General features: G+C 42.0%; 1 protein-coding gene across 1 annotated transcript in view; it reads left to right on the forward strand.

Annotated features, from left to right (window-relative positions):
* RASL10B (RAS like family 10 member B) overlaps positions 1-13,982 on the forward strand; it is a 140,608-nt gene that overhangs the window by 60,853 nt on the left and 65,773 nt on the right. The window contains exon 2 of the mRNA XM_083173908.1: positions 8,699-9,064. The gene's annotated coding sequence lies outside the window, so the exon portion shown is untranslated. The remainder of the gene's footprint in view (positions 1-8,698; positions 9,065-13,982) is intronic.

The raw sequence follows: 13,982 nt of genomic DNA on the forward strand, positions 1-13,982 counted from the left end.
TAATTTTATCTTATATCTAATTTATACGTTTCATGAAAATGAAACGTACTATAGGTATATAGAAGTACACTGGTTTCGGTTGGGGGAGATGAGCACAGCAGCCATGCAATTGTAATTCATATTGTAACTTGTTTTGATTCATTTCAGACTTGTACAAATTTCTAATATGAACACTGAATGTCCTGATGATGCATTGCTTCAATAAAATATAAAAAAAAAAATATTATAATATAAAAAAAAAAAACACAACATTTAACTGTGCCTCCCTTCCCCCTCCTCTTCTGTGGTTCAGCTGTTTAACCGGATGCTGAGGAGCTCCTCATTACACAGCCATTGTCCCAGGGCCATCCGCTGCAATACTGAGGGAGCTGACTATGGAGGGTTATAAAGAAACCTATTCAATGCGGACATTTTCGATTTTTGAGTTTTTTATGCCAATGCAGGTTTCACTAAAGGCGAATCTGCATCGGTGGAAAAGTGCCCCTAAGTCGTCTGTGTGCAGTTCCTTGCCCTCGTGTGTGTGTGTCATTGCAATGATCACTGCTGCTGTTGGGGGCTTCAGGGAAGGGGATATTTAGCATCAATTTTATTGGTGGGGCACCCACATCTTTGTTGCCTTTGGGACCCCACAAGCATTTATTTAGACCTTGGATGGGGTCAGCATACTGATCTCTGCCAGCTATGTTGATCCGACAACCCACTGCACAAGCCACCCAGTTCTGCAGTCAAAGTGCAGGCCTGGCTCTGCCCACTCCATATCCCATTGTCAGTGTACTATCCCTGATCACTGAACAGAGATCACGATTTATGTCTGTTACATGACAAAAAAAACAACAACAATGGTATATTCGATTCCTCCACCCCTGTGTCAAGGATGCCGTGTGATAATTTAAACACACAGCCCTCCGATCCACAGATAGGAGGGGGAAAGAAAGACCAAAATAATTGGGCGCACAATAAAGAATTAAATAAACGGTGTCAGATTGTTGAGGTGTCACCTGCAGCTCTCAAATAAGGACCTCTGTGTCTCTCAAGTAATTCAAAGATATACACTTTTAAACAATATAATGTTTAAGAGAGCGCACATATGACACCTGTATATTTTAAACACTGATAATTATTTATTAATATATCACATAAAATATCCAAACATGAATAAAATATCACATTTAGAAAGAAACAAGAAAAAGCCGTGGGGAGTGTTATTACTTGAAATCAAAGCGCAAATGGACTTCAGTAGGGTTTAAAGTCTCTGAAATAGGACTATTTTTAGCAATCAGATGGTCCATAGAGTGAATTACTCCAATATAGCAGGCTCCACGCAATTAATCAGATAGCATTAATGCTCCAATCTGGTATGGTTCTGTTGGGATTGTAATCTCTGTATTGATGTTGCAATAACGTGCACAATTCCTCCAATAATTATTAGACACAGTCTTGTGAATATTTGATTACAGATTGGCAGCACTAGCCATTTGAGATGATATTAAAGTCTTAGAAAGTTGTTAACATACCGAGCCTGATTTGTAGAAAGCCACGGGGGACCAACTGTAGTCCTCAATTGCAGGGAACCACAGGGGATAAGCTGGCAGTGGGTTGCTGTAGACATATGCAGACCGCAGCGTGAGACCAGCTCACTTTCAACTGCGTCTGCGAGTAGTCAGCTCGTACTCAGCTGAGGGCGGACACTCATTATTGCAGTCTTGTTACCGCTACTACCCTGTATTCTCCCATTCCTCCGCAGTGTCACCTTTGTGGATTCATCGCTACTGATAGCAGGTATTAGCCGGGTCCAGTACGTGTAACTAAACACGGATGATGTTGCGATAATATTTGCAGTCCATACCACCACGGACAATTCCTTGATGTCAGCAAAATATTTTGCAGGGGCTCTTGACGCGTTTCTCCGCCATATATATTTTGGAGGTTTCTTCAGAAGAAGTGGATACAATGGGGGAAATTTACTAAGATGGGAGTTCTATTTCACATGGGATGTTGATACGGTCAACCAATCAGAATCTTCTTCTTATTTAGCACCTTCTACAATATAATAGATTGCCCATAGCAACATCCCATGTAAAAGAACTCCAATCTTAGTAAATGACTCGTATGCATTGCAGTGGGTACCAGACGACCTCCGGATAGTCAGAATTCAGACGGTCATTACACCGTCGTCAGAATCCCTACTGTTGTGATTCCGACTTATATGGGCTATTCTCTCCTGGTGAGGGAGAATAGAATAGGTGGCCTTCACAGCGAACCATGGAGCCCACAGCATGGCGAGCACAGCTACGTCGGTGTAATGACTGTTGGAATCCCGACGAGTGGGACATCATACCACACCCGTTGCAGCAGTGTTCTATTAGGACACTTAATTCTTTCAGTTGTTGCCTCGTATTTTAAATATGATGTAGAATAAAAAGGATTATTTACAATGATCCATAAAATACTATGGCAAATCTAAGGCCTTACGGCATCTGATCTTTAAAAGGATCCAATAATATTCAGGAGTGCAGAAATTTAAACCTCAATTGTACACTGAAGAAAAGGACATCCCACACCCAGCCTGTCAGAGATAAATGAGACAGGTGGCAACCGAAGTTCCTGCTAATCTTTACAACAGAGAAAGAATCTCTATGGGAATTTGTCTAGCCAGTTACATTTATCATACTGTTTCAGATTGCACAGCATAGATGAAACTAGTGTTTGTTTGTCATTTTATCTGAATATATATTTACATTTTATAAAAAATAAAAAAAAAACATTATGAGCAGTATGTTTGTTTTGTTAAAACGTATAGGGAATGCTAATGTAAAAAAAAAGAAATGAAGATTTTGGGCCATGTACAGATGTTGTTGCTACATGCAATTCCTGGCATAGCATGGTGCGTGTTTGCGCACGCTCTCAATGACACTCAATGTGCATTAAGGGCCTAATTCAGGTTGGTTTGCAAAAGCAAAATCTCAGTCTAATGGGTAAAACCATGTGCACTGCAGGTGGGGCAGATGTAACATGTGCAGAGAGTTACATTTGGGTGAGGTGTGTTCAGACTGAAAGCAAATTGCAGTGTAACAATAAAGAAGCCAGTATTTACCCTGCACAGAAACAAAATATCTTCCCAAAATCTAACTATCTATCTGCACATGTTACATCTGCCCCACCTGCTGTGCACATAGTTTTGCTTATTTTGAGAACAAATTTGTACTGTGATCAGGTTTGAATTAGGCCCAGGGTGTAAGTATGGCACAATGGCTCCCAATAGCCTTGGATCACCAGTTTTTGTTCATGATGTGACAGATGAATTCTGAAAGGTATATGGATATACTCAGATTCAGCTTAATTCAGCAAAGTTGATTGGACTGTGCTTTAGAGTACAGATGGAAAATAACCCAAAATATACTGCAAAATTAAACCAGGAGGCAAATAAATGAACTATTCTGTAATGGCCAAGCCAATTATTTGATCTCAACTACATCAAAGATACATTTCACTTGCAGAAGACAAAACTAAAGACCGAAAAACCCACACAAACAACTGAAGACAGCTGCAATAAAGGCCTGGCAAAGCATAAAAAAGATGGATACCAGCATTTGTTGATATCCATTGGTTTTAGACTTTAGGCACTTTTTGCCTGCAAAAGATTATCGACAAATTGTAAAAAAAAAAAAAAAAGAATTTACATTTCAAGAATGTATTAATGGGCTTAATTCAGCATCGATTGTAGTCCTGTGCGGATTCACAAAACTACAGTACAACCCATGGCGTTAGGCTGCAGGTGGCCGCCCAGCAGAGGAAAAGGCCGCCCCCATATGCCTGGTCCCACTGTGCAATGGCCCGTAAAACATTTCAGGCACATCACTAAAGTATGAGCACACCACCGGCTGACCCCTTTGACTGAGCAGCTTAGCAGGCATAGGCCGGCCATGTTTCGGGCCGCAGCTGCTTCGTGTGACGTCACACAGCCACTACTACTCTCCTCCCAAGTTGTCCAGACACGCCTGCATTGTCCGGGCCACCACCACAAAATGCACGGCCCTGCAAACGCTCTATACCCCCCTGTTGCGTTGTTACCACTACCCATCGCTAGTTCAACTGCAGTCATGAACGCATGCACAGTTTTTCATATTGCAGGCAATACTGAATCCAGGGGACAGTATATAAAAATAGTTGCAATTACTAAATGTGTCATACAAAACCCAGCAGCTGTCGCAGATCCTAATAATGTTTGTAAAAGAAACGATATGTGCTTGACCCTACATGATCTATACAGTATATCAATCTATAATCTTTATTTAATGTATTTATTTTTACATTTATATTGATAGCCCTTCCTTGTTCCCTGTCCTCGCAGGTCCTTATGTCTTAAGCAAACATGTTATGTCTATGATCTAATGGACTCCCTGGACCGCTCCTGGTATACGTAGCCACTGGGTACCAGGGAATAGAAAATGCTATTTAAATATTCAGTCAAACATAAATAAAACATTGTTAGAGAACATGCATGCCTGTGCTCGCTTTTACCCATGTTATACGTGGGGCCAGCTGCTTGGCTATAATATTGCCATATTTTGTATGAATAGAAAATACAATTATTATCAACACTTGTTACCGCCAGTGCATATTTGTGTGTATCTAGCAAAAAGGAAGCATGAGAAAATTGTACATATTTCAATCAAAACATTTACTTTGCAATCGGCATTTAGGATTTCTCATTTCCTGCTGATTTCTACATTACGCACTTCTTTAACCACATCTAGATTGCATATAGTCACGTCCAGTTACAGAGGCTTACATCTAGACAAGGCCTGGCTAGCAAATTCCTCAATCTAAAGCAGGACATACACTATACAAATATCTGGCAGATCATCTGCCAGTTCTGTCTTGTTGCAATTATATCTGGTAATGGATGGGAGGAAATGACACTCAACGATTTGCTCCCCATATAACCAGGGGCTTTAATAGAGAAGAGAGCCCGTATGCAGTTTTCATATGCCATCAGGGTCAGTAGGATACCCTAGCGCTACCCACAGTTCTAGTGCACATATGCAGGTCCCCGTGCAAATGGCGCAGTGGCTATTTCACCCCCTCCCCAATGATTTTTCTACTGCACATGCTAAATTCCAGGTGACTTGTGCTGCGCTGCTACCACCTGTGGTAAATTTCAGAGAAGTAAGTACTAAAAAAATGTGGTGTGTGGCATGATATAATGAAATTCCAATAAAATCAGTTAAAAAACTATAAGCTGCTAAATTAAATTAATGATTGTTAAAACACTGGGACCTGAATATGAAAAAAAATGTGAAAAACCTGCTCTGGACAGTTCAGTTCCCAAGATGTAGTCCAATTATATTCTGGATTCCAATGGGGTCCAATGAAGACCAAAGAGTCACTAGAGGTTTCCCAATCAAGTGGTGGATTTAGAGTACCAAGGGGGGGATCCTCTCCAGAGTGCGATAGTACTTGGAGGAACACCAAGATGACCACTGGAGGTATCCTGATCCACTGGTGGACTGGTGTAGCCAAAGTGGGTCCTCTTTAAAGTGCAATTGTGCTAGGTCATAGTGGACGGTGCTCCGGTGGGGGGACAGAAAAGTGCAAATTCCAGATCATTAGGCAGGTAGTGCAGTAATGTCAAAGCAGGTCCCAGCAATATCACCAACACGTTTCTCCCATATATGTGGCTTTGTCAAGATCTACACCTTGACAAAGCCACATATGACCCCTAAATGGAGCCCTGTGACCATTGAAGATAAAAGGTAAAGAGCGATCATTTTAATAAATGGGTCCTATAAGTACATTTTTATTGCTGCAATATTGTGAGCTATGCGGAAATTGGTAAATTGGCCCATACGATTATTTACATAAAGTGGAATATTTTAACTCAGCGTTTTCATGTTATTTTCAAATTCTGCTGTGAGAATAATATTTAGTTTTTATTAAGAGTAATATTACATCAGAGAATAAGGTTTGTATCCAGCAGGTGTCCTTTCGGTAGTAAAAGATATAAAATGTCAGTCCAGCTTTGCCTCCAAAAAACAATTAAAAAAAAAACAGACCAACTGTTGTGTATTTCCTGTTTCTGTTCCATTTTGGCTGTTCCTAAGTCTGTAATGAAATCATAGTGTTCTAGCGTTTACGTGGGCTTGGAGCTGTGACTGTGAGAAGCTGTCATGGCTCTCTTTAACTGACCTGGCAACAGCCCCTTGTGACCTGACTCCATTTTTTGCCAGAAAAATGTTGCAGAATGTGTTGTTTACTGGATGACAAAGCTGTACATGTAATTTCAAATGTATTAATATCCTGCACAGCACAGTGTTTCTAGTGATTAATATTTGTTTTACTACAGCCCACATACAGACCAATAAAAAAATGGTTCTTTGCAATGTTAAACCTCTCCTCTCCACTCATTAAAACCAGAGTAAGCTGTTAATCAAAGTATGTACTTCAATTTAAATATATAATGTTAAGATATCTTCCCTGAAAAAAATCACAGTAAAGTACTTCACCATACCCAAGTGCATTGGGGGCAACAGAGAATACAAGCAATTCCCAATGGTTATACAATCACTACAATCCACTCATGTTTCTTGCTGATCTGGCGAGAGGCCTTAATGAAAGGTGTGGGCAGGAAGCACACAATGACTGGGAAGACTGGAACATGCATTAGCAAGCTAGCCAACATGATCTCGAGAAGAGGATTGCTTTCAGGTATATGCAAGGCATGTGCCCGCCCACTGAGCTGTCAATCACCAGCGGCTTCCGTCTATACGGGCGGTTGGCGGATCGCCCGTACACACAGCATGATATGCTGATATATCGGCATACTTGCCTACCTGACTCTCTCCATGAGGGAGAAAATGCTTTCCTGGTAATGTAGCATTGCCATCACCTGTGGTGAGCTAGGTAATTGATAAGAAAGGTGTTTCACCACAGGTGATGGCAATCATACATTACCAGGGAAGTCCAGGAACAGAGCATTTTCTTCTTCAGGGCGAAGGTAAGGTAGGCAAGTATGTGTAATATCATTAGCAAATGGCAACACAAATCAGAAGCACATACACACCCATGTTATACAAGTGCTAATTTGTCTTTGTCATTCAGACCTGCCTGCAAGCATATATACAGGTACACCATTTAGAAGGTGTAGTTTTTGGATCCACTGTTGGGCTGGTGCAAGTACAGCAGACAGTCACAAATACTACTAGGCAGGAGTGGCTGCATATAAAAATGTATATATGGATGAGAAAATGCACAAGTTTTCAGAGCACGTTTGAGTACTAAGTTATGTAAAAATTACTTTGTAATATTACAATCCATAAGAAATACTTGACTTGACATTAAAAACAATAAGATATTAAAAATATTAAAACTTTATGACCACCTTTAGAAAATAAACGCTGGATAGATCCACTGCAAAACTAAGTGGCACATGGTCCCCTCAGCCATGTTGAGAGTTGCTGGCAGAGATGAGGCGTGTGCACCCAAGCTGTTGACGTTAGTTGGCCTCATGGCATGGCATACTTGATCTTCATATAGACAAAATAGAAAACACTATTTTATTGAACATGTGTGTGTGTGTGCAGGAGGGGGGCCTTAACATGTTTAACTTAATTAGATGTGCACACTTAGCCAGAGACTGGGCTACTAGCGCAGTGTGCATATGTGACCTGGCAATGCCTAGTCGCGCATGTGCAGAAGGTCCCCGGACTGGTTGGTGGAATATCTTGCTTTTTGGCCCAGATTAATAACCACCACATCCTATACAAGACAAGGCTGATGCTTCTCCTAACCTTTATGGAGGCAAAGTACTGTGCAAGCTGGCAGCTATTAGATGGTGCCCGACGGAGCAATTGAAGTGTATCCGTGTCTGGGCCCGCACAGCAGCCGGCGCTGGCATTGTTATGTTGTTCCATTACTTTGACAAGCTGAGAACTAGTCCTGTATATGTTTTTTTAGATCTCTACAGTGACATTTAGGGGGAGTTGTTCTAAAATGACTATAGTGTGTTATAATACAGCACCATTTAAGCCACTAATTGTTAGGTAACTTGTATTTGTTCAGCACAGATTAGACCATGAAAACAAGTGTCTGGTATCTATAGCTTTAGTCCAAGTTTCCACCTTTTAGCAATGTACTAGTAAATAATCCTGTTCACTTAGTAAATATCATGGACCATATGTAATAGCTTCAAAGTTCATCAGAACTGTGGGATGCCGGAAATCATTTGCATGGCAAATCCATATGTGCAAACCCCGGGAGCAAGCGGTTTCGGTGAGTTTTTAAACTCGCCGGGCCCTTGGCCCCAGAAGGGGGCTGGAGTAGGGGAACCCACTGTTTTCTAGGTGTCCCCATTAAAAGGCTGGGCATTCCGCTAGGAATGCGGGAGTGGCGTTGGGGGGGGGGGGGGGTGTTCTACATTGGTATTTCAACCAAAGGCAAAAATCTGGTAAAATGATTATATAAGCATTATTTCTGTGTGCATAATCTCTATGTGCATAATCTCTATGTGCATAAAGGCTGACCAATCTGTAGCTGTCCAGCTTCTGTGAAACTACAAGTCCCAGCATACATTACCAGCTGATCAGTGGGAGGCTATGCTGTAACAGCATCTGGAGAGCCACAGTTTGTGTTAAATGAATAAAGTTGTGTGCCCCTCTAAAATATTAATTGTTCTCATTTCTTCCCACTTTTTCAATAGAAAGATTGACATTTCTTTTGTCTACACTGGTGTTACACGAGGAATATTGGATTATCTTCACTTTCTTGGTTGGATATAAGGATTGTCAGATATTTATAAGGAGCTGTCTGGAAAATACACAAGTGCTAGCCACTGGCCTGTGTGAGAAGCAATCTTAAAGTTGGAACAGTCACCTCAGATATTTGGAGCATGTAAATACAGACATGTGTAAAGCTGTAGCACAACTACTGGACACCGTCATCTTCCCTGGCAACAACAAGATCTTTAGCCTTATTTTATGAGTTTTTAATTTCCTCTAAACCATTGCATTAGTTGGCAAACATTCTTGGAATATATTCTGGCACTAGTATACATCAATTGGCTATGGTGAGTACACTTCAATTTATTGTGATTTGGTCACCAGTTTATTTTTTGTATATATATATTTTTTTTATATTTTAGCCCTGGTTACAATAGGCCTTATTCTGGTTCACTCTCAGAGGCCAATGCCTTCTCAAATTGACAAAACCATGTGCAATGCAGGTGGGGCAGATGTAACTTGTGCAGAGAGAATTAGATTTGGGTGAGTTATTTTGTTTCTGTTTAGGGAAAATACTGGCTGCTTTATTTTTACACTGCAATATAGATCTCACTTTGAAGAAAAACCCCACCTAAATCTAATTCTCTCTGCACATGTTATATCTGCCCCACCTGCAGTGCACATGGTTTTGTCCATTTGAGAAGGAATTTGCCTCTAAGAGTGAACCAGAATAAGGCCCAATGTCTGCTTGCTGCGTACTCCCAATTCTTGCACACATTGGACTGCAGCTAAATGTACTCTGTTCCAAAGTGTTTATAGGACACAGCCCATTTATCAATGGCAGCATTGCGTACGATGGCACAGTGATTAGCAATACTACCTCATAGCACTGGGGACATGGTTTTTTTTTTCCACCAGGTCCCTATCGGAGTTGAATGTGTAGGCTCTTACACTGGGACAGATGTATTAAGCCTAGGGAAAAGAGAAAATGGAGATAAAGTGGAAGGTAATAACGCATCAGCCAATCAACTCCTAACTGTCATTTTTCAAACATAGCGATTTGGTTGGTGCATTATCCCCTTCTACATACTCTCCAATCTTCATCACGCTTAATAATCCCCACTGTGTGGTTTGTTTTTAATATCTGGGTGTGTAGAATTTGGCATAATGGTATACAGTTGTGTCCACCAAATGGAATTGGTTTTTTGCTTTTTTCACCCTTGCCAGTTGTTGCTATGTTTGGGTATTAATGATCATAGGCACACACATTTCTAAGTTTTACCATAGTCACAGGCGCACACATTTCTGGGTTTACCCGTAGTCACAGGCATGTGCATTTCTGAGGATCAATATACATACAAGGTATATCCGGCGCAGAAAATGAAATAAAATAATTTATATACCAATCAATCAGTAAATAAATGATCACAGCTCTAAATAAACAATAATGCTGCTCCCAGGAGAATTAATAAATTCAACCAGAAAGAAAAACTAAAACAAATGGAAGAGTGCGCACTGTGTTGATCTATCAGATATTTAATACATTTAAAAATTATTATACGCATATAACCATACACAAGAATTAATCATTATAAAAACAATTGATAATGTCCAGCATTGCATACACAGTCCATCAATTGTATTTGGCTCTTACCCACAATGTTTAATATCACAGTCTCCTGTGGAGTGGGGAGCCTCCTATTAATTAATTATGCAAATATTCAGGTGTCTCCAGCTATTAAATTAGGATTCAAAAGCAAGCTCCTTAGCAGCTTTAATTAAGAAAAGTTCCGGTACCTTTAAATAATTGTCAATTTCCAAATGGCAACGAAATGTCTTGATAAATTATATTTACCAGCACCCGCTTGTATAGGTGGGGTGAGGTCCGCGAGGTAAGATGTAATTCTAAGGTGATAGGTGTCCGTCCGCTTCAACCGGCATGGCTCTGTTGGTATTGGAGCCTACATTTGGAGCAGACTCTCACCCTCACGCCTCTCGCCATCCTCTCAATAGCAGGGATAAACGCCACTCACTAGCCAAATGTAAGTCGCTGTAGAGATCGCCGCAGGTCACTCTCAGCGTGCGGCCATGCAAACGGGGGTCCATGAACCAAGTTGGAGTCCAATTGGAAAAGAAGCAGACTTTTGGGGGTGTAAATGGCAATGCTGGATGCAGTGTTCCACGTGCTTGACATGTTTCTCCATCTAGAATACCTGACAGTTTCCTCAGAAACTTCTTTTCCAATTGGACTCCGACTTGGTCCACGGACCCCCGTTTCCATGGACGCATGCTGAGAGTGACCTGCGGCGATCTCTACAGTGACTTACATCTGGCTGGTGAGTGACTTCTATCCTCACTATTGAGAGGATGGTGAGAGGCGTGAGGGTGAGAGTCTGCTCCAGGCGTAGGCCCCTATACCAACAGAGCCATGCCGATTGAAGCGGACACTGTGTATGGTGCCTCTTAATACCATGCTTTTATCAACCGGTGTGCTCACCGGTTTCAGTATTGAATCCCGGCGTTCAGAATGCCGAGGCCGGAATCCCGACAGCCGAAATGCAGACAAGGGGGGGACGTGGATCGCCCCCCCTTGTGGGCTCGCTGCGCTCGCCACGCAGCGGGCCCGGTGCCTCGCTGCGCTCGGCAAACTAATTTATTCTCCCTCCAGGGGTGTCGTGGTCACCCACGGAGGGAGAATGTGTCGGCATTTCGGCGGTCGGGATTCCGGCGTCGGGATTCTGAACGCCGGGATCCTGACCGCCGGGATTGTAACTGCATCCCTGCTCACCAGATACTTTTGGTAGAGTGTGAGCATTAATTGTGCAGTTTGATGTAAGTGACGACATACACAATTCATAAAGGTGACCTGGCTATTTAGCTAAGCGATGTGCTTTAGCGTGATCACTCAGCACATGCAATGCTTCATCCTGAGCGATCGTGCTGAGAGGGGCTAGTAAGCAAAGCCCCGCGATCTACGGAAAGCCAGTGCAAGCACTGACTTTCCCTGCGGGGGAAAGCCGTGCAGCACCATCTCTGCAGGGCATACACACGGAGTGATCCATGCTTCTATTCTACGTGATCTAGTCATATCGCTTAGAAAAGGGGCTGAAATTGCCCTGTGTGTATGCCCCTGTAAGATTCCCATACACGGAGCGATCCTGCTTTTGCACATTGCAAAGCACAAAAAGTATGTGCTGCAGGTACTTTTTGAACTAGATCACATCACATCTCGTTCAAAATGCACGCTGCTTTAGCACATTGCGTGTGTTATGAAGTAGATGCGATGCAATCGCACGAAGCACATCGCTCCGTGTATCGGCACCTTCAGTCTCTGCTGTTTGAAATGTTGAATTTAACTGCTGCCAAGCTGCCCGAGCTGATAATCCTGCCCAACCACCTGCATACAGTGTCTGCAAAGAAAGCAAGTAAATGAAACCAGTCTGGCTAACACCAGGTAACCATGCTCTATAGGATAAAGCATAAATTTTATCCAAGAAGTGTAAATGATAAATAAGTGGCACATATGCTTCATGGGATGGGATGGAAATGAATAAAGACTGATAGGTCTGGCAGTACTTGCCGTCATTTACTCAGTTTTCCCTGAAATAGGTTACAACTCCATTTACGAGTGCATCATGTGATTAAGCAGAAGCATGGCTTCGCTGTGTATCAGTGTTATTCCACATGTGTCTACTGAAAGCTGTCATTTTCCCAGCACTGTGAGATGTATTTAATTATCAAAGTGAAAAATACATTTTCCACCTAATTGAGAAATACGGCTAAAAAAAAGCATCTTGTGCACATTGATGCATTCTCATTTGATTTGCGCTAAGGTTGCAAATTATTTTCTGTTAAAGGCACTGACATATCTATAATCGGTTGAAGGTGTGTGTGGCCCCCTCGATTCAGGGAACCATGTGCATCGCACACCCTGCACCCATTTAATTATACTCACCTCTGCATCTGACCAGCGCTGTAGCCATTTTCCAGTAATTTGTGTATGTGCCATAGAAGTGTTCTTGGGAACGAGGTGGAGATGCCATGTTCCTGGAGACCTGCATCCACTGGAGAGGAGCAGGCTCAATCAGCCTGCACATGGGGCCCCTTCCTTTCTTAAAGTGCCACTGCATAAAGAGGTTGTTGTCCATTAAAAAGCTCATGTATAGTTGCAAGGAAAAGTATGTGAACCCTTTGGAATTACCTGGATTTCTGCATACTGTAGATCGGACATAAAATGTGTTCTGATCTTCATCTAAGTCATAACAATAGACAAACACAGTCTGCTTAAACTAATACCACACAAGCAATTATATGTTCTCATGTTTTATTGAACACATCATGTAAACATTTACAGTGCAGGGTGGACATAGTATGTGAACCCTTAGGATAATGACTTCTCCAAGAGCTAATTGGAGTCATGAGTCAGCCAACCTGGAGTCCAATCAATGAGATGAAATTGGAGGTGTTGGTTAAAGCTGCCCTGTCCTATAAAAAACACAAACCAGTTTTGAGTTCGCTATTCTCAAGAAGCATTGCTTGATGTGAAACATGCCTCGCACAAAAGAGCTTCAGAAGACCTATGATTAAGAGTTGTTGACTTGCATAAAGCTGGAAAGGGTTACAAAAGTATCTCTAAAAGCCTTGATGTTCATCTGTCCACAGTAAGACAAATTGTCTATAAATAAAGTTTAGCACTGGTGCTACTCTCCCTAGGAGTGGCCATCCTGTAAAGATGACTGCAAGAGCACAGCGCAGAATGCTCAATGAGGTGAGGAAGAATCCTAAGGTGCGTACACACGGGGGGGGGGGGGGGGGGGGAGATATATTGCTAGCAATATATTGCTCGCAATAAATTGCTCAGTGTCTCCTTTTCATCAGCGACCAGAGATGGTCGCTGATGAAAAGGAACCTCTGCTGGGGGAGCCGCAGAGGTAATTAGCTCCTACAGTATGTGTGTACACTCCTATAGAGTGCCAGCTAAAGACCTACAGAAATCTCTGGCACATGCTAACATCTCTGTTGACAAATCTATTATACGTAAAACACTAAACAAGAATGGAGTTTATAGGAGGACACCACAGAGAAAGCCACTGCTGCACGTTTGAAGTTTGCAAAAGAGCTCCACAGCACTTCTGTCAAAATAATCTGTGATAGATTAAACCAAGTTGAGTTGTTTGGAAGGAACACACAACATATGTGTGGAGAAAAAAGGCACAGCACACCATCATAAAAATCTCATCCCAACTGTGAAGTATGGTGGAGGGG

The sequence above is a fragment of the Crinia signifera genome, chromosome 2 (genome assembly GCF_055691185.1).
Source record: "Crinia signifera chromosome 2, ASM5569118v1, whole genome shotgun sequence".
NCBI lineage: Eukaryota > Metazoa > Chordata > Amphibia > Anura > Myobatrachidae > Crinia > Crinia signifera.